Consider the following 24,962-nt stretch of genomic DNA (forward strand, 5'->3'; position numbering starts at 1 on the left):
GCAGAAGTAGATGTTTTTCTGGAACTCTCTTGCTTTTTCCATGATCCAGCGGATGGTGGCAATTTGATCTCTGGTTCCTCTGCCTTTTCTAAAACTAGCTTGAACATCAGGAAGCTCACGGTTCATGTATTGCTGAAGCCTGGCTTGGAGAATTTTGAGCATTACTTTACTAGCATGTGAAATGAGTGCAATTGTGTGGTAGTTTGAGCATTCTTTGGCATTGCCTTTCTTTGGGATTGGAATGAAAACTGACCTTTTCCAGTCCTGTGGCCACTGCTGAGTTTTCCAAATTTGCTGGCATATTGAGTGCAGGACTTTCACAGCATCATCTTTCAGGATTTGAAATAGCTCTACTGGAATTCCATCACCTCCACTAGCTTTGTTCATAGTGATGCTTTCTAAGTAAGGCCCACTTGACTTCACATTCCACGATGTCTGGCTCTAGATGAGTGATCACACCGTTGTGGTTATCCGGGTCGTGAAGATCTTCTTTGTACAGTTCTTCTGTGTATTCTTGCCACCTCTTCTCAATATCTTCTGCTTCTGTTAGGTCCATACCATTTCTGTCCTTTATCAAGCCCATCTTTGCGTGAAATGTTCCCTTGGTATCTCTAATTTTCTTGAAGAAATCTCTAGTCTTTCCCATTCTGTTCTTTTCCTCTATTTCTTTGCACTGATTGCTAAAGAAGGCTTTCTTATGTCTTCTTGCTATTCTTTGGAACTCTGCATTCAGATGCTGATATCTTTCCTTTTCTCCTTTGCTTTTCACTTCTCTTCTTTTCACAGCTATTTGTAAGGCCTCCCCAGACAGCCATTTTGCTTTTTTGCATTTCTTTTCTATGGGGATGGTCTTGATCCCTGTCTCCTGTACAATGTCACGAACCTCATTCCATAGTTCATCAGGCACTCTATCTATCAGATCTAGGCCCTTAAATCTATTTCTCACTTCCACTGTATAATCATAAGGGATTTGATTTAGGTCATACCTGAATGGTCCAGCAGTTTTCCCTACTTTCTTCTATTTAAGTCTGAATTTGGTAATAAGGAGTTCATGATCTGAGCCACAGTCAGCTCCTGGTCTTGTTTTTGTTGACTGTATAGAGCTTCTCCATCTTTGGCTGCAAAGAATATAATCAATCTGATTTCGGTGTTGACCATCTGGTGATGTCCATGTGTAGAGTCTTCTCTTGTGTTGTTGGCAGAGGGTGTTTGCTATGACCAGTGCATTTTCTTGGCAAAACTCTATTAGTCTTTGCCTTGCTTCATTCCATATTCCAAGGCCAAATTTGCCTGTTACTCCAGGGGTTTCTTGACTTCTTATTTTTGCATTCCAGTCCCCTATAATGAAAAGGGCATCTTTTTTAGGTGTTAGTTCTAAAAGGTCTTGTAGGTCTTCATAAAACCGTTCAACTTCAGCTTCTTCAGTGTTACTGGTTGGGGCATAGACTTGGATTACCGTGATATTGAATGGTTTGCCTTGGAGATGAACAGAGATCCTTCTGTCGTTTTTGAGATTGCATCCAAGTACTGCATTTTGGACTCTTTTGTTGACCATGATGGCTACTCCATTTCTTCTGAGGGTATGAACGTATAAGTTATACCAAATGTTTCAAAAATTGGCTATTGATATTTCACTATTTTATTGACTGAATTTATGGTGGAATTTTGAGGAACATATACTTGCAAATGAAATTGTCTTTCTAGAATGTTTTTCTTCCACTTTTTATGACAGTGATACATGTCTATTGAGGAAAAATATAAAAATCATAAAATCATAAAGATGTGCCAACGTAATTGCAGCAACGGACGGTACAGAGCTAGGTTAGGCACTGTGGTATGCCAAGGAATATTTTTCACATGAGTGAGTGACTACATCAGAGACTAGGTTCTGGCTGAATCACGGTTTCAGTGAACTCCTCATGGATTGGATTTACGATATTTCAATGAAAATGAACATTTAGCATTTCTTCCAAAAGTTATCCTCTCATAAGCAGTCTCCACGAAGTCACTTTGATATAAATAGGCCTCCTCATAAAGTATATCAGTAACCGACAAATAAGGGAATGAATATTTCACAGCTCAGGGGATTTTATGTATAGTAGTTTCATAACAGAGTGAAGTTAAAATGGATAGTGGGGGGACTAGACCGCTTTTTCTCCTCCGTTTTTAAGAACTGAATGGCTCTTAAAGCGTCTCAAGGCATTTGTCATTTAGCATGCTGTGTAAATGAAGCTTGGCAAGAGCAGTAATTGAAAAGCTTTATAGAGTCAATGCTGGCTCCCACAGGAGGCTGGACAGGCTTCCAGGCACCAGAGAGAGGCCCAGGAAACAGCGGAGAAGCAGGAAGCAGCTGGGAACCTGCAGCAATCGAGGGCAGTGGCAGGGGTTCTCAGGGAGAGGGTTCACTCCCAGGGACCCAGGCATGGCAAGTCTTACCACTCCAAGTCTTATCACACAGACGTTCGCGTCTGCAGAGAAACCTGTGGCTATTGCTTAAGGACAGAGTGGAGACAGGAGGGTGTCAATCAAATATAAATTCCTTTTAAGAATTCAGTGAGAAATTTAGATCAGGAAGAATGGGAACAAGCTTGATGGAAGCCACAAGATGGAGTGTGTTAGTAATGACATGTGTGCTGTGTGCTCAGTCGTGTCTGACTCTTTGTGACCCCCTGGACTGTGGCCCACCAGGCTCCTCTGTCCATGGGATTCTCCAGGCAAGAATACTGGAGTGGGTTGCCATGCCCTCCTCCAGGGCATCTTCCCAACCCAGGGATCAAACCCAGGTCTCCCGCATTGCAGGTGGATTCTTTACCATCTGAGCCACCAGGGAAGCCCAGTAGTGAAATGAGAGGATGTAGTATCTGAACTTTCCAGGTTGCCAGAGATGTCGGTGGGGTCACTTAATTGGAAAAAAAAAAGAGAGTTCTGAGGTTGAGGTCTCAATACTAGGTGGTCAGTTAAAGCATCATTGAAGCTGAGACTTGCTACCAGTCATCGAAGGAGGCAGTGGGGTTTTCGGCTGTGAGATGAGGCACGAAGCCTGTGCATGAAAAAAGAATGCATTTATCCTGTCTTCTAAGAGCCCGACACACGTGGGTGACCTGGAAGGTTTGTTAAAATACAGATTATTGGGCTTTGCCCCAAGTTTTAGATTCTGAAGTAAAGACTGGGAATTTGCATTTCAAACAAATTCTCAAGGTATATTGATAATGTCTGTCTGAGACCCACAACTTAACACCAGCTACAAAGCAGATGCCATATTCTGCATGAGACTGAGAGGAAAAAGCAAGGATATCAATTGTGAAGTAGAAAGAAAGAGAGTGAAACGCAAACACATTGAGCCCCAGTAGGACACTGAATTGCCATTGGCACGTCTTGGAAAAAATGGTGCAGATTTCCAAAGAATTTATGTAGATGCTCTTCTTCGTGAAGGCGGAGCCTAAGCCCCCCGTGCTTCAGTGCAGGACGCCTAGCGACTGCCTTCGAGAGGGCGCAGTGTGGAAAGAGACTGGCTCAGTCTGTTTGGACCGTGCTAATAGAGCTGTAATAGAGCGCCGCACACTGGGTGCGGATAGACAACAGACGCTTATTTCTCACAGTCCCGGAGAGTGGGAAATCCAAGCAAAATTGTGGGCCAGCAGGTTTGGTGTCTGGAGAGGGCTTTCTGGCTGTCTTTTCCCTGCAATCTGTAAAAACATATGTGTGTATATATGTGTTTATATGTGTGTGTGAGCATTTATTATATATATAATGCAAATGTATATGTTTATATGAAAGTGAACGAGGAGAGTGAAAAAGCTGGCTTAAAGCTCAACATTCAGAAAATGAAGTTCATGGCATCTGGTCCCATCACTCCATGGGAAATAGATGGAGAAACAGTGGAAACAGTGTCAGACTTTATTTTTGGGGGCTCCAAAATTACTGCAGATGGTGATTGCAGCCATGAAATTAAAAGACGCTTACTCCTTGGGAGAAAAGTTATGACCAACCTAGATAGCATATTCAAAAGCAGAGACATTACTTTGCTGACTAAGGTCTAGTCAAGGCTATGGTTTTTCCTGTGGTCATGTATGGATGTGAGAGTTGGACCGTGAAGAAGGCTGAGTGCTGAAGAATTGATGCTTTTGAACTGCGGTGTTGGAGAAGACTCTTGAGAGTCCCTTGGACTGCAAGGAGATCCAACCAGTCCATTCTGAAGGAGATCAACCCTGGGATTTCTTTGGAAGGAATGATGCTAAAGCTGAAACTCCAGTACTTTGGCCACCTTATGCAAAGAGTTGACTCATTGGAAAAGACTCTGATGCTGGGAGGGATTGGGGGCAGGAGGAGAAGGGGACGACAGAGGATGAGATGGCTGGATGGCATCACTGACTCGATGGATGCGAGTCTGAGTGAACTCCGGGAGATGGAGATGGACAGGGAGTCCTGGTGTGCTGCGATTCATGGGGTCGCAAAGAGTCGGACACGACTGAGCGACTGAAATGAACTGAACTGAACTGGTATATGGTTTATATATTATATATGTGTGTGTGAGCATTGTATATGTTTATATATGTTTTAAATATTATATAATGTGAGTGTGAGCATTTATTATATAATATGTTTATATATGTTTTATATATTATATGTATGTGTGTGTGTATATATATATACACCTCAGCTGAGTAGAGTTGAGAGGCCAGGAGGAGGCGTTTTCACACCCAGTGAGGACAGTGGAACGGCAGCACCAAGGTGACGAAAGAGCCCTCTTCCTGCCTGGAAAGGGTTCGGCTAGTGAGAAGCCCTGGACTCTGCTTACTATAGTCCTCCCAGCTTCCTTTTCCTCCCTGTGAAAGCGGCCTTCTTCCCTGTGAGGTCACGTGTGCATACACGTGGTTGCAGACCTGGAGTAACAATTCTCTACTGATCCTGTATGGACACGTCCTTGTTAGAAAGGTGTCTGTAGTGTTTGCTTCAGGTTTGTAGGTCTTACGGTGGAACCGGTGAGGGATCTCTCCAAGGTTTCTCTTGTAAAGACACTAATCCCATTCATGGAAGGGCCTTCCCAGTGTCTCAGTGGAGAAGAATCTGCCTGCAATGCGGGAAAGGCAGGAGGTGTGGGTTCAGCCCTGGGTGGGGAGGATCCCACACACCACATCCCACATGTGGAGAAGGAACTGGAAACCCACTCCAGTATGCTTGCTGGAGAATCCTATGGACAGGGGAGCCTGGTGGCCTATAGTCCATGGGGTTGCAGAGAGTCAGACATGACTGAGTGACTTTCACCTTCTTTGCAAGACACAGTTACTCTGTAAGTCAGCCAGTAAACAGATATTTGATTTTCCTGTTTTTCAAATTTTCCACTTAATAAATACAACTGATAAATATTTATGTTTTGATCCATTTCAAATTACAAACTTCAAATGAAACAACTTTTGTAAGACCAATTTCTGTTTTTTCCTTATCTAAAAGATAGCCCTTCTTTCAACACTGCTACTAATGGTTCCTTAAATTACTATTTGGTTTCTGCCTTCCTACCTTTCCAAAGATTCTTCAGAGGATTTTTTTTTTTTTTTACCATACCTCTATTTATGATCTTTTCACTAATTAAAATACTTTTTGGTGAAATATTTCAACAATGCAAAATCCTCTTTAACTGCCCTTGGAGGATGGTAGGGAACCAACTAAATCAGTAAAGTGTAAGAAGCGTTCCTTTCACGGCTTTCATTTGGAGCTTTTTGATTGCTGTTTAAACTCTGTCCTAATGATCAGGCTATTTAGATTTTCATCTCTTCATGATTCAGTCTTGGAAGGTTGTAGGATTTTAAGAAATTTGTTCATGTCTTCCAGCTTGTCTAATTTGTTGGCATGAACGTGTTGATAATATTCTCTTATAAACCTTTGTATTTCTCTGACGTGTATTGTTATTTCTCCTTTCATTTCTGATTTTATTTGTAAGTGTTTGCTTTTTTCTTAGTAATGTAGCTGAAGGTTTGTCAATTTTGTTTATTTATTTTAAAGAAGCAGCTCTTAGTTTTACTCATCTTTTCTGGCCTCTCTCTCTTTTACTTCTATTCTGAGTTATTTATTTTAAAGAACCAGCTCTTGGTTTTACTTATCTTTTCTGGCCTCTCTCATCTACTTCTATTCTGAGTCTTATTCTCTCCTTACTTCTACTGACTTTAGATGTTGTTTCTTCTTTCTTTAGTTCTTTGGTGTGTAAGGTTAGGTTGTTTGAGGTTTTTCTTGTTTCTCGAGGTGAGCCTATACGGTTACAAACTTCCTTCTTCCGGTGCCGCTTTTGTTGCGTTCCCTAGGCTTTGATATGCTTTCTTTGTGTTTAGGTAATTTTTTCCTATTGCTCTTTACCTGTATTATTTTTAATTGAAGTATACTTGATTTACAGTGTTGTACCAATCTCTGTGGTATAACAAAGTGACTCAGTTATACACATCCATACAATACATTCTTCTTAAAAAATATTCTTTTCCATCATGGTTTACCCCAGGAGATTGGACATATTATATCCAATCCAGTAGCTCCGTGTGCTGTACAGTAGGACCTTGCAGCTCACGCATTCCGGATGTAGCAGTCTGCATCTAACAACCCCAAACCCCCAGTCTATGTCTCTCCCTCTTCCCCTGCCCCTTGGCAACCCCAGGCTGATCTCTGTGAGTCTATTTCTGTTTTGAAGATAGGTTACTTTGTGCCATAATTTGCCTTTTTTTCCGACTTGCTTCACTTGGTGTGATGATCTCTAGTTGCCTCTGTGTTACTGCACCGGGCGTTATTCCGTCCTTTTCACGGCTGCGTAGTAGTTCCTGGTATGTATGCACCACATCTGTATCCGTTCATCTGTCCATAGACGTTTAGGTCGTCTCCATGTTTCGGCTGCCATGAAAAGCGCTGCTATGAACATAGAGATGCATGTATCTTTTTGGATTATAGTTTTGTCACTAATGAAAGTAGCTATTCACTTTTTTTACCCTCTCCCCTTAACCTTTAACCTTAGAAACCTATCCTAATAAAAAAGAGTTTCAATTTTCTGATTCTGTCTATTTCTCTCCTCAGTTTTCTGTGCTTCTGCATTTTGTTTCTGGTGGTGGAGGTTCTTTCAACTTCTCTTATAGGACAAGCCTAGTGTTGATGAACTTCAGCTTTTGTTTTTCCGGGAAAGGTTTCACTTCCTCCTGTCTGGATGACAACTTTGCTGAATAGAGTATTCTCAGACGGTAGTGTTTCTGTTTCAGTACTTTGAGAATGTCATTTCACTCCTTCTTGGACTGTCGAGTTTCAGCTGAGAAATCTGCTGATGGCCTAATGGGGCTTCTTCTGCAGGTCGCCGTTGTTTGTTCCCTGGTTGCCTTTAAAATTCTTTGTCATATGACTTTCAACATATTTAATATAATGTATCTTGGAGAAGGTTTTTTTTTGCACTGAGGTGTAGGTGTTTGTTTAGCTTTTAATTCCTTTGCTAAGTTTGGGAATTTCTCAGTGGTGATTTTTAAAATGGAAGTGTAGTCGATCTAAATGCTGTGTCGGTTTCTCTGTAAATAAGCTCTCTGCTCTCTTCTCCTGCTGGGATACCCTTGACTCTAATGCTGGTCTTCCTCTAAGAGCTGGATAGCTCTTATAAGATTGCCTCATTTAAATGTCTTGCTTCTCTGTCTTCTATTTGTGCCATTTCTAGTTTTCTGTCTTCAGTCTCACGAATTCTTTCTTCTGCATGGTCTGCTTCATTTCCAAGGTTTTCAAAAGCATTCTTCGTTTTGCTTATTGAGTTCTTCAGCTCCAGAATTTGCTTGCTTCTTTGGTAGAATTTCCTCTCCCCCACCGCCTTTTTTTTTTGTTTGTTTTTAAGAATTTCAGTCTCTTTGGTAAAGTATTCTTTCTGCTTATTAATTTACTTCTAACTCATTAAATATTTTTTCTGCGTTTTCTTATAGGTTTTTGAATTTCTTCAGCTTAGGTTTGGTTTCTGCGGGATTGTCATTTCCTCTTTGCGGTAGAGCGTTGCTGTGCTTCTGGTGGGTTGTTCTCCTGCTGGTGCATCTGAAGTAGCAAACACCTTTCTACTTTGCTTAAAATGATTCAGTAGGTAAGGAATGAAACACCCTTCGTTTGTTTCCTAGTAAGTGGCGTTATAGGCTTTTGGTCTCTCTTAACCTGAGCTGCCAGTGCAGGAGACAGGGTTCAATCCCCGGGCTGAGAAAATCCCCTGGAGAAGGAAATGGCAACCCACTCCAGCACCGCCTGGAAAATCCCGTGGACAGAGGAGTCTGGTGGGCTATAGTTCACGGAGTCTCAAAGAGTCCGACAGACTGAGCGACTAAACAGCAACCTGAGCTGCCTCTGCTTACATTTGAGACTGAGCACCTTCCCTCCTCCGCTGCCTCTGTCGGAAGCCTCTCCCAAGTCCCATTGGCCCTTCTTGGGCTTCGCTGGTGCCTCGCTGCTGTGGCCTCCTGGGGCACCTGGATCGTGGGCTCTCCTCTCACACCCGGGATCCCGTGAGCTGCAGGCTGTGCTTCTTGCAGGCGGAGGGCAGTTGCGCCCGGGTGTCTCTGCCGTGACCCTCGTTGTAAGGTTGGTGGGCTCTGCCACTGCAGGCTGGGTTGGGGGACGAGGGGCTAGACCTCAGCATCTGGAGGGACGGAGTCCCAGGCCCCACTGCCTCCGCGGCCCAGTTAACAAGGGGTACCGCTGCGCCAGGAGGACGGCTCCCCTGCCGCTCGGAGGGTCTCTGGGCTGGGGCTGCCCTGGCTGGAAGGCTGGACTCGGCAGGCAGGGCCCCTGCCGCCCCCTGGACTCCGCCGCCTCTCTCTGCTCAGTCTGCCTAACTTCAGGCGGGTGACGTTCTCCAGCATCCTGCTGCCCTGGGCAGAGCCGCCTTTACTGAGCTGTGGACGCTTTACTAGTTGTAGACCGAAGGAGACAAACGAAGGGAGCAATTCCTTCCGCCATGCCGCTGACATCACTCCAGGAAGCTTTAGTGTTAATGAAAGTTGACCCTTTTAAAATGAGTTGTCCTTTTGTAGATTTAATGGCTTTAAAGAAAACTCTAAAAGAGGATTGAGATTTATCTTTCCAGACAATAAAATCCCAAATACTTATTTTTTTTGGTTTTGGTATTTTGCTGTTTTAATTTTCAATTATCTTGCGAACACTCATTCTTTGTGATATGAGAGAATAAAGTACAGCAAATTTTGGAATTTTTTTGGCTATGCGTTTCCCGAATCAGTCATCAGTCGTAGGTAGCATATCTAGTCTGCCCAGCACTGACTGTCTCAAAAGAGAACGCAGATCTGTCTTCAGTGGCATCTCAATCCAATTGGAAGAGGAGGATGAGATTATTACCACTAAAATATTATGGGACAATGTCGGTATTAGTTTGAGTGCTAGGATGAGACAAGCAGATATGCTGTGGATAAGAAAGGGGAGAGACCCGGAGCTAAAGCATTCACGGTGTCCTTCATGATGTTGGTGGGATTTGTGCATATTGGGCTTCCCTGGTGGCTCAGCTGGTAAAGCATCCACCTGCAGTGTGGGAGACCTGGGTGTGATCCCTGGGTTGGGAAGATTCCCCTGCAGAAGGGAAAGGCGACCCCCTCCAGTATTCTGGCCTGGAGAATTCCATGGACTGGATAGTTCATGGGGTCACACAGAGTCGGACACGACTGAGCGAGCTTCACTTTCACGTGATGCATATTAGGGCTTCCCTGGCGGCTCAGATGGTAAAGAATCCGCGTGCAATGCAGACCTGGGTTCGATCCCTGGGTCGGGAAGATCCCCTGCAGGAGGGAATGGCAACTCTCTCCAGTATTCTTGCCTGGAGAATCCCATGGACAGAGGAGCCTGACAGGCTACAGTCCGTGGGGGTGAAAAAGAGTGCATGTTGAGGGATTTGCTATGAATGGACAGAGGAAGGTGAACACATGGTGGGGCAACCCCGTGACAGCAGTGTATACTGTCTCTTGGTGTATAAATCGGGACCCCGCATACCAAGGAGTAGGACATTGGAGACTGAAACCAAGCCTGAATCCGTATCATAGGCTTGCAGTGAGCACAGAGCAACAACTAAACACATACCGTATCATCAGCTGAATCTTTGAAATAATGCACTGTGAGGGGTCTGTTGGATTTGAGCCCCAGAAGTTAGACTTTGTGTTGTATGTGATGGGAAGACAGCTTTTCCCCACACTCACTGGCAGTTAACACGTTAGTCATACCCTAGGTTAGAAACGTGGGAGTAATTGGGTTTGCAGCTTGATTTTGAATATGTAATCAAAGTTTTATCTTTTCCTACTTTGGAGTAACTTACTATTTTTTCTCTTTTCTATCTTCTCTCTGCCAGTTTTCCAAGTAACACCAATATCCGTTCTCAGCTGCACGCCTGTTGAAGGCTTCTGGTGATTCTCTAAATCTTCCCTATACACACTTCCTAGGCTAAAATGCTGTCAGCATAACCTCACTATTGCTCAACGATATACGGAAAGCTCTTTATTGCCTTCAAGGTGCACATTGCAATCTTCCTGCTTCTAAAGTGTATGGTGTCTGTTGCTTGTTTTCTACCGGTTTCCCATGTCTCCCTGTAGAGCCTTTCTTTCAATCATTATGTGTATTCTCCATGTCCCTGGCTCATAAGAAAGTTTTTTCTAGACTAAGTTAATTTATTCATCCTAATTTCCCAGCCTAGAATGCTGTTCTCCTTTCCTTCTAGTTAGACGTATCTCATCATTTATTAATTTTTTTCAGCTGGTGCTGCTTTAGTAAAAAAAGAACAAAACAAAACAAACTGCTTTCAGAAAGCCTATATCCCATTTCCCTAGCTCCATGATATAATTCATTGGCAAATTTAAGAAAGGTTAAGGAATGAGCTGCTTTTCCATGTCTTAGTATCAATCATACACATAAAGGAATAAATAGTGAGTGGGTGGAGAGAGCCGGGTTCATCACAGGACCTTAATATCTGTTGATTTATGCCTGAGCAGAGGACAGACCGCAAGTGAGTCAGCCGCACAGAAGTGAGGTGGGGGGACTTGCAGCCACTGTTGGGCACTGCAGCTAAGACTATAACGACCGCTCCGTTTACCTGCACGGACAGGAGAGTCCCGTTTCATATTGACTGGATCCTGCAAGGGTAGTGCTGTAACCGTCTTGAGTCTCTCCCTCTAGTCATGTTCCCACTGAGTCCACCACCTCCTTTACCTGCTTGCCCCTCTGATGTCTGGACCAGCTTACTGTCGTCTTCATTTGATTTCACCTTTCCCTGATTCCTTTCATTGGTTTAAACTTGATGACTTAAAAAAAAAGTTACTTGTAACTGAAGGATAACTGTTTTATAATGTACTGTTGGTTTCTGCCATACATCAGCACGAATCGGCCATCGGTATACATCTGTCCCTGGGATTCCCAGGTGGCGCTAGTGGTAAAGAATCCGCCTGCCAGGCAGAAGACCCAGGTTCGATCCCAGGCTGGGAAGCTTCCCCTGGAGGAGGGCATGGCATCCCATTCTGGTACTCTTGCCTGGAGAATTTCATGGGCAGAGGAGCCTGGCAGGCTGCAGTCCATCGTGTTGCAAAGACGCAGACATACATATGTCCCCTCCGTCTTGAACCTCCCTCACACCTCCCACCCCTTCCCATCACTCTAGGTTGTTACGGAGCTGTGGTCTGAGTTCCCTGTAAACTCGATAACTTTTATATTATCTAGGATAATCTTCTATCTTTGTTTTTTCTTGATATTGAAGATCAGTTTAGCCCAGGTAGTATTCAATGAAATGTTTCCAAGGGATTAGGAAAATTTGTTTGCAATTTTCTTTCCTTGGTGTTTTAACTCGGTTTCCTTGTTTTTGGAAAGCAAATAACTGTAATAACCCAGCGTGGAGGAAATGCCAGCCTGTGATTCAGAGTCCCTGACTGACCCGAGAGCTCTGAGTCACTCTGACAAGGGTGGTGCGCCTGCCACTGATGCATTTCCCGGCCGCCCTCCCAACTTTTTCAGTCAAGGTTCCCCTAACCCAGCGCCCTGTAAAGGTCATCTGAGGTGTGGCCCAACCTCAAGATCTCCTTTCTGCATAGGAAACAAAGACTCTCAACTTCAGTGCTCAGCTTATGCACAGCTTCTTGATACTTAAAGATTTAATTATGTTTGTTTTCAAAAGTCACTGGCTCACACTTTTGGAAGTATCTAACTCACTAAAGCAGGGCTTCCCTGAAGGCTCAGTGGAAAGGCATCTGCCTGCAGTGCGGGAGATGCAGGATACGAGGGTTCCATCCCTGGGATGGGAAGATCCCCTGGAGAAGGATACAGCACCCCACTCCAGTATTCTTGCCCAGAAACCTCCCATGGACAGAGGAGCCTGGTGCTCCTCTTTACAGTCCAAAGGGTCACAAAGAGTCGGGCACGACTGAGCACAGCTCCCTAACGCTCTAGTCAGTGAGTGTTTCTAAGAGTGCAGAAAGGCTGCTCACCACTCATCTCTTGGCATCTTCGTGGAGAATAGTAAAAATGGCCTGCCACTGAGACATGCACGGTGTAACTACCCCATGGGCTGTGAAGCTCTGACTCTTAGCTAACAAGCTCTCTTGTCCTTTGGTGAATATCTTCACTCAGCAGGGCAGCTCTGGAGCATCTAATATCTGAGGGAAAACCCAAATATTTTAACATTATATTTTCTAATTATTCAAAAACCACATACGTATTTTAGAAAAGAAAGAAATGATTAAGAAACGTGCGTTGCCAGTTCCCAGAGTCACCTTTGTTCTCCTTGACTCTCTGGCTCAGTCTGACTTTTGGCGACCGAGTGCTCGAAGGAGCACGGGGATGCTAAGAGATGAGTGGGCAACAGTGGGCCAAATGTTCCTCATTTACCTGCATCAGGGAGAAGGAGACGGCAGCCCACTCCAGCCTTCCTGCCTGGAGGACCCCATGGACGGAGGAGGCTGGTGGGCTGGAGTCCATGGGGTCACAGAGAGCTGGACACGACTGAGTGACTAACACCCCCCCACATTAAGACCGCTGTAATGCGCAGACTTATCTTGATCTAGTTTTTCACACGTAGGTCACCGTCTCCAACCTTTTAAGACTTTCCTGGTCTAACTAACAAACACAAACCTCCCTCCCCACAAAGCAAACCGAATTTCAATAATGATAGTTTCAGCAAAAATAAAATTGTGTAGCATATTCATATATAGGTATTCCTTGACTTAAGGATGAGTTGTAAACCCACTATTAAAATTTCGTTAAGTCAAAATGCATTTAATACACTTGACCTACCGATCATCATAGTTTAGCCTTGCCCACCTTAAACAAGCTCAGAACACTCCCTTAAACTTGTAGTTGAACAAAATCTAGTACAAAGCACATTTTATAATAAGGTGTTGAAGAGCTCATGTAATTTATTGAATGCTGCAGTGAAAGGGAAAAACAGAATGGGGTTATGGGTTCAGAAAGGTGGTCTGTGTGTCAGTTGTTCGCACTTGATGGGGACCCGTGGCTGCCTGTAGCTGCCCAGCATCACAAGACGGCACTGGACAGCCAATCAGGAAAACATCAGAATTCACATTCGGAAGTAGGGTTTCTACTTAATGTGGGTCCTTCCTGCACCATTCGCAAAGTTGAAAAATCTTTGAAGTCATGGACAATCCAGTGAAACATTTTACAGCCAGTGATAACCTCATTTCCCAAGACTATGATGTTAAGATGCTCCAGTATCTTCTTCATTGGCTCAGCGGTAAAGAATCCTCCTGCCAAAGTAAGAGAGACAAGAGCAGGAGTAGGAAACAGCAACCCACTCCAGCCTTCTTGCCTAGAGAACTTCATGGAGAGAGGAGCCTGGCGGACTACAGTCCATGGTGTTGCAAAGAGTCGGACACACCTGAGCATGCCCACACACACAGGTAGAAAAAAGCACTATCTCAATTTTGTAAATTTATATGTTAAATCCTACCCTTTCCTCGTGCAAGTCCAGAAAAAAAATTATGAAAGCAAAGATATTTGATGTTGACAGGGGTTAATTCTGTGTGGTGGGATTAACTACGGGGTCTTTTTTTTTTTTAATGCATTTTCTTTTCTAAAATAGGTATGTGCTTTTGAATAATTAGAAAAAAGTGCTAAAATATATTTTCCTCAGATATTAGATGCTCCAGAGTTGCCCTGCTGAGTGAAGATATCTCTAAAGGATAAGAGAGCTTATTAACTAAGTGAACTTATTAGCTAAGTTCACAGCCATGGGGCATAGCTGCCATCAAAAACTGAGCTTTCAGGACTGGTGGTTCAGTGGCTTAGACTCTGTGCTCCTCTTGCAGGGGCCCAGGTTTGATCCTTGGTCAGGGAACTAGGTCCCACATGCTGCAACTAAAAGATCTTGCATGTTGCTTGACCTGGTGCAGCCAAATAAATAATAAATACATATTAGAAGAACTGAGCTGTCAGAGGTCCCCATATGAATCCCTCAATCAGTTTGAAAGCCACTATATTATGTGCAGAACTTTATTAAACTTTTAACTTGAGAGGACCAAGTCCTGAGTTCATGAAGATGTTCAAAAGGGAGTTGGGAGAAAAAAGAAACCCTAGGAGCTCCATAGTTTCATTCCAGGGTTGCCTGGTTTGTTGAAAAATTGGCATAAAACATAATTATCCAACTGGGGGCTGCTCCCAGACAAGAGAACATTTTCTTTCCATGACAGCAATACTCAATTCTACGCAATCTTCATACACACACTTGGTGCCTTAGATAAAGATAGTGTCTTAATTCATAGGAGTCTGCTGTGTCCTGGTTGAAGCTCAGAGCTTCACTTATTGCTCAGTTTCAAAAACGATCCTTAATGAAATTTTTTCAGTAGCATTATCTCCACTGTTTCATCAGTGGCTCTTGTTTTTCTAAATTATTTTAATGTTATTCTTTAATAGTTGTTGTCAAGCTTTTTGGGGAGTTAAGAGAAATAGAAGCAACAAATATGCAAGTATATGCTCAGTATTACTTGTTTTATTTCTTGTATACAGCATGTATTTTTAAATAATGATAACCTAGTCCATAATAAGGAAATAAATATAAAATACAGTATTTTAATTTTTCCAACTTGACTTCGGGTATTCAACTTTTGCATGAAAATGTTATCACCGTTTTCCTTTCTTTTGATCCTTTAATTCACTGCTGCTTTGTAATTTAAGGCATACATAAATTAGTTTCTCTAGCTAGCCAAGAACATTTTGCGCATTAATTTGCATTTTTATCAGTCAAATAAAAGCAGAAATTAAATTAATGCAAAATTCTGCTAATGAGTTCTTGATTTATAAAAATGAGACATGCTATAAGAAACATGAGTCATTCATTTAGAGTTTAGAGAAGGCAAAACTTTAAAGAAAAATTTAAAGCTTTTATATTATTGAAATATATTATTGAATGTTTTTATGCACTCTGTTTCCTGAAATTTGTGACATCCTGATGTATAATTAAAACAGTTGTTAATTAGACATATCTTTAGTCATCTCAGGCTACCCAAACAAAATACCATAGCCTGGGTGGTTGAAACAATAAACGCTGATTTCTTGCAGTTCGAGAGACTGTGAGAACGTGAAAAGTCCACGATGAAGGTGCTGGCAGAGTCAGGTCCTGGTAAAGGTGCTCTCCAGGGCTTGCAGACGGCGGCCTTCCTGGTGTGTCCTAACCTGGAGGATGGTGGGGGCCTGGAAAGTGGGGAGAGAGAGACAGGACTGTGGTCTCTTTTTTTTTCTTCAGTTCAGTTCAGTTCAGTCGCTCAGTCGTGTCTGACTCTTTGTGACCCCATGAATTGCAGCACGCCAGGCCTCCCTGTCCATCACCAACTCCCAGAGTTCACTCAGACTCACGTCCATCGAGTCGGTGATGCCATCCAGCCACCTCATCCTGGGTCGTCCCCTTCTCCTCCTGCCCCCAATCCCTCCCAGCATCAGGGTCTTTTCCAATGAGTCAACTCTTCGCATGAGGTGGCCAAAGTACTGGAGTTTCAGCTTTAGCATCATTCCTTCCAAAGAAATCCCAGGGCTGATCTCCTTCAGAATGGACTGGTTGGATCTGCTTCCAGTCCAAGGGACTCTCAAGAGTCTTCTCCAACACCACAGTTCAAATGCATCAATGCTTCGGCGCTCAGCCTTCTTCACAGTCCAGCTCTCACATACATACATGACCACAGGAAAAACCATAGCCTTGACTAGATGGACCTTTGTTGGCAAAGTAATGTCTCTGCTTTTGAATAACAGGGACACTAATCCCATCATGGGGGCGCCATTCTCATGCCTCAGCTAAACCTAATTACCTCCCACCCTCTCCCTCCCCCAGCGTGTTATCATACGGAGGGCGTGCTGAGGGCTTCAACACAAGACGTTTGGGAGGACTCAGACGTTCGGTCCATCCCAAGGCACCTATGCTCTAGAGTCGGGCCGCTCATCTTTTCTGAGAAGTGTGTCTCCATCTCACATATCTAAGGGAAAGAGTCACTGAGTTAGGCTGATGACAGTGATGAGAGATGTTTATTTGACATAGTGTGGGCAAAACCCTTCTTCTTTCAGAAATACCCTTGAAGAGAGAAGGGTCGATAGATTTTAAGCTGTAATTGATCATAATGAGCTTCAAGATCAAGGTGACAGCTAGAAATCTCCTTGACCCTATTTCTGAGCAACTGAATTAACCATTGAGCGGCTTGCTATTGCCCAATTGAAAGACCCTCTCCATATGGATAAGAAATGGTCATATTTAATCCTCTATGAATTTATTCTGTTCTTCGTAGCCCAAAGCATCTTAAACTGTCTATCTATATCTCTTTCTTCTAATAAATTAATTTTTTCTAAACCCCAAATCCTAACATATGTAATATTTCAGACTTTATCAATCCAAAAGTGAATCAGGGACAGATTTCTGCATGAATAAGTTTGTTCTTACCCATTATTTAAATGGTTGTGTAATATTCCATTTACCTTAATCTGTATAATCAATCCCCTAACTTTGAATATGTCACGTTATAATTATATTTTTAACTAATATAAACAGCATATAAAACGTAAATTCAGGTTGCTAGCTCTTTGCATGCATACATGCTTATTTACTTTGCATCTGTTTCAAGAAGTAGAAATGCTAAGGCATATAATTATGACCTTAGAGCAATGATTCTTGATTTCCTGTATTCACTGTTTGCACTTTACGTCCTTTTTATTTCTTGGACCACTGAATTTTGATCTCTGAGTTTACTTCACTGCATCATTTCTAAGACTTAATAATTATGTCCTCATTTTTATCTTACTTGAACTCACTGCAGCATTTGGAATTGAATTGCTGACGGCTATTTTTCTATTTTTAAATATTTTTTCCCTTTTTATTTAACTGCAGTCACCATCCTGTCACTACATTCCAAGACTATTTTAAAACTGAAAGTTGGCAACTTTTCCCTCCAACTCCCTTTGCCTCTGACAGCCGCCTGCTTGTATCTATGAGTTCATTTTTGCTTTTGGCTTGATTTTTAGATTCCACATGTAAATGAGATTATGAAGTATTTGTCTTTTTCTGTCTGACATTTCATTTAGCACTCAAAGGTCATTCATGTTGTCATCAGCAAGGTTTCACTCTTTTTCTACGGCTGAACCATCTTTGTGTATATGCATGTATACCTCACATCTTCATTCTCTTATGTATCTGTAGGCACCTGGGTTGCTTCCATATCTTGGCTACTGTGACTAATGCTGCAATGAACATGGGGTTGCATGAATCTTTTAGTGTTTTGTTTTCTCTGGAGAAATATCCAGAAATGGAATTACTGGATCATATTGTAGTTCTGTTTTTGGTGAAACTCCACAGTTTTCCACAGTGGCTGCTGCAGAGACTTGTTTCATTCTGGGCCCCCATCAAACCTAGTAGCCTAAGTATTATTTGGTAAAAGGGCCAGAGCAGCACACCCAAATGTGGGGTTAGTTCCTCCAACCCACAGCAGAGCTGAGTCGCTTTCCAGGGCTTATAATTTCTGCCCCCACCGGCAGTTTATGAGAACCCCATTCCTCACATCCTTACCCACGCTTATTAACTGCATTTTAAAAAGCATTTTACTTTACACTGGAGTGCAGGCGATGAATGATGCCGTGATAGTTTCCAGCGGACAGCACAGGGACTCATCCACACATATGCGTGTATTCATTCGCCCCGAGACTCTCTCCCACCCAGGCTGCCGCAAGACAGTGAGCAGAGTTCCCCGTGCTCTACAGGAGGATCTTATTGGTCTTCCATTTTAAATGTAACAGTGTGTATGTATCCTGATCCCAAACTCCCTACCTACCCCTTCACTCCCCAGCAGCCATCAATTCCATCTTTTAATCTGTGCATCTATTTCTGTTTTATAAATAAACTCATTTGTATCTCTTCTTTTTAGGTTCTGCATATGCCACAGGTTTTAGTGTTTACCAGTTTGTTGGGTGCAAAATAAATTTTCACTATGGTGTTTAATAAACTGAAATAAAACAAACCCAACTCACCTGAAGGCTTATGAGGTACTCTGCATTACTTTGTTTTATGTTATTAACTCATACATGCCATGCTAAGTCACTTCAGTCCTGTCTAATTCTTTGCAACTCTATGGACTCTATCTTTCCAGGTCCTCTGTCTGTGGAATTTTCCAGGCGAGAATACTGGAGTGGGTTGCCATGCCCTTCTCCAGGGGATCTTCCCAACCCAGGGATTGAACCCAGGTCCCTGCATTGCAGGCGGATTCTTTATCACATGGTGTTAATGCATTTTACTGGTTACTAATGAAGTTTAGCATCTTTTATGTACTTATAATTTTTGTTTCCTCTCTTTTGAGACATTTGTTTGTATCACCCATTTTCCTATTGGATTATTTATCTTCTTAAAAGCTTTTTTGATGCCATTTATATATTTTGAGTAGAATCCTCATTTGCTTGCTCTCTTTTGGCTAGAAAGAAGAAAACGGTGAACTTATGGTGAGGAAGATTCTCGTATCAAGGGGTCCTCTGGGTACTGGTCTGGCTGCTGTCTCACCCTGTCTATTCACCGCTTGCCTCTTTGCAGACACTAGTGAGCTTTCCCCAGGACTCTCTCCTCTCACTGCTGTCCCACTGGCTCCTGGAGCTGCGGGGTGAGGAACCGGGGGGCGGGGCAGGCGTGAGAGAGCTGGTGGCAGACGCATGCCGCAGCTCCTAGAACCTTCTGTTTCTCTCTGCCCAGTCACTGTTTCCAACACGGCCTTGAAGCTGTGTTCCCTCCTTTGAGTTACGCTGGTCCTAACACCAGTCTGCTGTTCATTTTGTTAGGTTTGAAGCAGGCAAGGGGCTGGGTTCCGGCTTCGTTCTGCCGTTTTACCTTGGGAGTCTCTGGGGCAACTTTTAAAGGCTGCCGTTGATGTTCATTTTATATTTTATTGATGTTTATTAGGCTATAGTTGCTGCGATATGATATTAGTTTCTGCTGCAGCAAAGCGAACCAGGTAGACACATACATATATCCCCTCTGTTTTGGATTTCATTCCCACTTGGGTCACACAGGGCGCTGCGTAGAGCCCCCATGCTGTGCGGTAGGCGCTCGCTAGCTATCTAGCAGTGTGTGCAAGTCGATCCCACTGCCCCGGTTCATTCCACCCTCCCCTTTCTCCCTTTGGTGCCTGAAGCTTGTTCTTTACATCTGCGACTCCCTTTCTGCTTTGCAAATAAGCCCATCCGTACCATGTTTCTAGGTTCTACATGTAAGTGATATTAATGATTTGTCTTTCTCTTTCTGAGTTATTTCAGTCTGTGTAACAATCTGTAGGTCTATACACATCTCTGCAAATGGCACTGTTTCGTTCCCTTTTACAGCTGAGTAATATTCCATTGTGTGTGTGGACCACTTCCTGTTTATCCATTCTGCTGTCGATGGACATTTAGGTTGCTTCCACGTCCTAGCTATTGTAAATAGTGCTGCCATGAACACTGAGGTGCATGCATCCTTTCGAATTCCACTTTTCTCAGGATATATACCTGGAGTGGCATTGCTGGGTCATATGGCAGCTCTATTTTCAGCTTTTAAAGGAACCTCTGTACTGTTCTCTATACCTCTATGTAGTGGCTGTACCAATTTACGTTTTCACCAATAGTGTAGGAGGGTTCTGCTTTCTCCATGTCCTCTCCAGCATTTATCATTTGTAGGTTTTTTGATAACAGCCATTATGAGCAGTGCGAGACGAGGCCTAATTGTGGCTTCTGTCTGATAACTGGTGACGGTGAGCATCCTCACGTGCCTGTTGGCTGCCTGACTACTACTTAGTCATTTCTTTTGCTTTCTGTAAACCTCTTTGCCCTTTCACTCTCTATTCTTTGGATCGTTCTAAGATTTCATCATTGGCTTTCATGCTACTACCCACATTTTACAATGTAGAGAGCACCACATTTTCATCCTTGGCCTTCCCCGTTTTTTCTCTCTTCATGCTATACTTTGGGATGGACAGGTGTGGGGCTCCTGTGGCCTTTCGGCCTTCAAATCTCCTCCTCGCTTGGGGACGTCCCCATGCCATGAGTGATGAGGGACACCTGGGTAAAGAGGATATCCCTTCATTACACACTGATGGACAGGACATAGGTGAACAACAGACTCTTAGCAAACTTGGTGTTTAACTCTGGTCTATGACGAAGTGGTATAAAGGTGGAGGAATGGTGACAAGTTTTGGAGTCCTTGCTAGAAGCAAAGTCCCTTTCTTATTAAGGTAACTGAATGTTTTTTTGCTTACACTCAAGAACTCTTCCTGGAATAACACACGCTCTTGTGAGTGATCTTTTCTCTGTGTGCGTGTGAGGTCAGTCATGTCCAACTGTTTGCAGCTCCGTGGACTGCAGCCCACCAGGCTCCTCTGTCCACAGGATAATTTTGGCAAGAATACTGGAGTGGGTTGCCGTTTCCTCCTCCAGGGGATCTTCCTGACTCAGGGATCTAACCCACATCTCCTGCATCGGCAGGCAGATTCTTTAGCCCTGAGCCACCTGGGAAGTCCTGAGCTTATCTATACCCATGACTTAAACTACTGTGTGTACGTCGAGGACTTTTAACTCGTAGCTCCATAAATCTCTACCGAGCTGCATTCCAGATCGGAATACCCACCTGCATACTGAATATTTCTATCTAAATGCCTATGGACACCACAGTTTGATTGAAAAATGAATTATTTATCTTCTCTTCCAAATCTCTGCTTTTCTATTCTCAGTCTCAGAAAGACAATGGAAACTAAGTATAATATAGAAGAGTAAATGAAATACTATTGTAAAATTAGGGCTATGAAAAAATAAAGCAGGGACAGGGTGATTGAAAACGACCACGCTACCCACTGCAGTTCCATCTTCACGACTCTGCTCAGCCGTCCTCTGCACATCACTGCCTGTCTTGTTTACACCCTGGTTCCTCCGTCCTAGCTCAGAGCAACTGACAAACAGTGCAAGGTATTCTTTCTGTTGTTTTAGCCAGGCCTTTTGATGAACACATTTTATGATTTGTTTCTGTTTCAATATTACTTTTTAATTTATGCCATTGGAATTATCTTGTACTTTCCAAAACACGAAAAGAAAGAAGGTTATCAACTGCCACACTTTTATTGGATGTCATCCTTTTCAGAGTGTTAAGGTGATCCATGAACACTTAATGACTGCTGGGAAAAAGAACTCTCCAATTCCTGATCTTTATTGCACATTAAAACAGACAAAAACAAATAAATATGATCTACTTCCTAGAGGAAAGTTTGTCTCTATGTGCCATGGGTTTTCAAATGATATAGTAACTAATAATATCAAGTTCTGGTTTATCTCGTAGCACTTCTAAGGGAGGTATTCTAATGGGATTTCTTATTTTCAGGAGTTTGCAAAAGGAAACAGTGGCACAGTCTCAGATTTAAAATTGTGGCATTGGTACTAACCCTATATTGTAAGAATAAATTATAAATGTCATTAATTTGTCTTTCCTATTTAATTAGAAGTCTTGGTGTGTATTTCTTCCCTATCTTCTCAAATTTGTATTTTCTCTTTTTGCAACTGAACTAGTCTGGCTAAAGGCTTTGGGTTTTTAGCAAAACTGTTCACCACTGTCTCAGCAAACCTTAACCAAATCTTGTTTTTGAATCTTCTAACTAGAGAAATCTGTATGCAGATTTCTAACTGAGAAATCTGTGTGCAGGTCAAGAAGCAACAGTTAGAACTGGACATGGAACCACAGACTGGTTCTAAGTTGGGGAAGGAGTACATCAAGGCTGTATATTGTCACCCTGCTTATTTAAATTATATGCAGAGTATATCATGAGAAATGCTGGACTGGATGAAGCACAAGCTGGAATCAAGATTGCCGGGAGAAATATCAATAACCTCAGATATGCAGATGACACTACTCTTAAGGCAGAAAGCGAAGAGGAACTAAAAAGCCTCTTGATGAAAGTGAAAGAGGAGAGTGAAAAAGTTGGCTTAAAGCTCAACATTCAGAAAACATTCATGGCATCTGGTCCTATCACTTCATGGGAAATAGATGGGGAAACAGAAACTTTATTTTTTGGGGCTCCAAAATCACTGCAGATAGTGACTGCAGCCATGAAATTAAAAGACACTTGCTCCTTGGAAGAACAGTTACGACCCTAGACAGCTTATTAGAAAGCAGAGACATTACTTTGCCAACAAAGGTCTGTCTAGTCAAAGCTATGTTTTTTCCAATAGTCATGTATGGATGTGAGAGTTGGACTGTAAAGAAAGCTGAGTGCCAAAGAATTGATGCTTTTGAACTGCGGTCTTGGAGAAGACTCTTGAGAGTTCCTTGGACTGCAAGGAGATCCAACCAGTCCATCCTAAAGGAGATCAGTCCTGAATTCATTGGAAGGACTGATGCTGAAGCTGAAACTCCAACACTTTGGCCACCTGATGCAAAGAACTAACTCATTTGAAAAGACCCTGATGCTGGGACAGATTGAAGGCGGGAGGAGAAGGGGATGACAGAGGATGAGATGGTTGGATGGCATCACCGACTCAATGGACATGAGTTTGAATAAACTCTGGGAGTTGGTGATGGACAGGGAGGCCTGGCATGCTGCAATCCATGGGATTGCACAGTCGGACACAACTGAGTGGCTGAACTGAACTGAACTGGAGTCAGGACAATCTGGGGTAGATAACCCATCAATGAAGAGCCATTCTGCCAAGGGTTCCACTAGTTAGTGCTTGCGAAGCGTGTTCTCGCGCCCTCTCCTTCTCTGCCTACCGCGTGCCTGTGTTTCTCTGCCTGTCTTGGTGTCTCTCTTCCCTTCCTCCCTCGAGTCCACTCCCTTTAGCACTTATCTTCCATCTCCCAGCTACTTTAGGTGATATTCCTGGCGTGTGGTCTTCTCTTTCCTCAGAATGTCTTAGCTTTTCAAGACAAGCTATTTATCCTTTAAGAATACAGATCTTCTTCAACTTATGATGGGGTTATGTTCCAATAGACCCACTGTAAAACTCTAAATATCATAAGTTGATATTTATGCACTGAATACACCAAGCCCACTGAGCATCATTGCTTAGGCTTGCCTCTCTCAAATGTGCTCAGAACACTTCCATCAGCCTACAGCCAGGCGAGATCATTGAGCACAAAGCCTGTTTTATAATAAAGCATGGACTGTCTCATGCAGCTTCTTAAACTTTGTACAGAAAGTAAAAATCAGAATGGCTGTGTGAGTGTAGGATGGTTGTAAATGTACCAGCTGTCTACCCTCATGACTGCGTGGCTGACTAGGAGCTTCATGAGGGAGCCCAGGAAGAGGTCAGAATTTGAAGTAAGACTTCTGGATGCACATTGCTTTCGCGCACCATTGTAAAATTGAAAAATAAGTTGAAATATTGTATGTCCCAGACTGTAAGATTGAACCAAAAAAAAAAAAATATTCCCCCATGAAGGCTTCCCCGCCTGGCCTACCCACTGCCACCCTTTTGCCACATCCGAGCGTCTTTCTCTGTAAATCCTTAGTCATGCCAAATTCACATCTGCTTCAGGAGAACCTCTCATTTCTGAAACCTCACTCTGTATCATGGTTCAGTGTCTGTTAGTTAAACAAATGAAGGCTTAGTGAAGAAATTTCACAAATGGTTGATTATCCAATATTTGAGTATTGTCAACAACTAGGACAATTTTTGTTTTCCAGAATGGTTTTTTTTTCAGCCACTTTAACTTTATTTTAGATGTCTTATCTATTTCTGTGGTGTTGTGGAACAGAGTAATTTCGAATATAGAAACCTAATGTGCTTTAGTAGAGGCATACTAAAGGCAAAATTAAGGAATAAATGATGGCCTCGCTTCTAAATCATGGACTCATCTGTCTTCTGCGTGTCCTCTCACAGCTGTCGTCTGGTTTTATTCTCAATAAATGGCAGCTCTGGGACTCCCAATCCAATATCCTAGATGAAGACCAAGCTGATTTGGGTAGATATTTTGCTGTTACCACTTTTAATTTCTGTTTCACTTAATTGAGAAAAGTCCATTTTTAAGATTAATTGTAGACTTTATTGATTGTTGACTCAGACATTTCTGATTGAAATAAATTTAGAATTTTTTGTCTTTAATTCCTTGGAATTTGGTGGTTTAGATGGAGGCCTGTGTGCCCGTCCTAATGGCCCTGGTTTGTATTCCAGGGTGCCTGTGCGCCAGAGCAGCTTTTTTTGTGAAGCTCCCATGTCAAGCAGGGAGACAAGGAACAGAGCCCTGAAGATAAAATCCCAGAACTAAGTGTTATAGACAGGGCTGTGACTTGGATCTCCTTATTTAACATTTTTGTTTTCACAACTCAGGCCGGTTTTCAGAAGAACCAAGTGTGTGTTCCTTGCCATATTACAACAAATGTCTATTGCTTTAAGGTACATACTTTGAGTAGCGGAAAAGATTTAAAGCAGCATGTTGTTGTTACATGTTCTCCAGCAGTTCATCTTCCTTTAAAATTTATTTTTATTGGCGTATAGCTATTTCTGCTGTGCAGCAA

Source organism: Budorcas taxicolor, chromosome 22, assembly GCF_023091745.1.
Source record: "Budorcas taxicolor isolate Tak-1 chromosome 22, Takin1.1, whole genome shotgun sequence".
Classification (NCBI taxonomy): Eukaryota; Metazoa; Chordata; class Mammalia; order Artiodactyla; family Bovidae; genus Budorcas; species Budorcas taxicolor.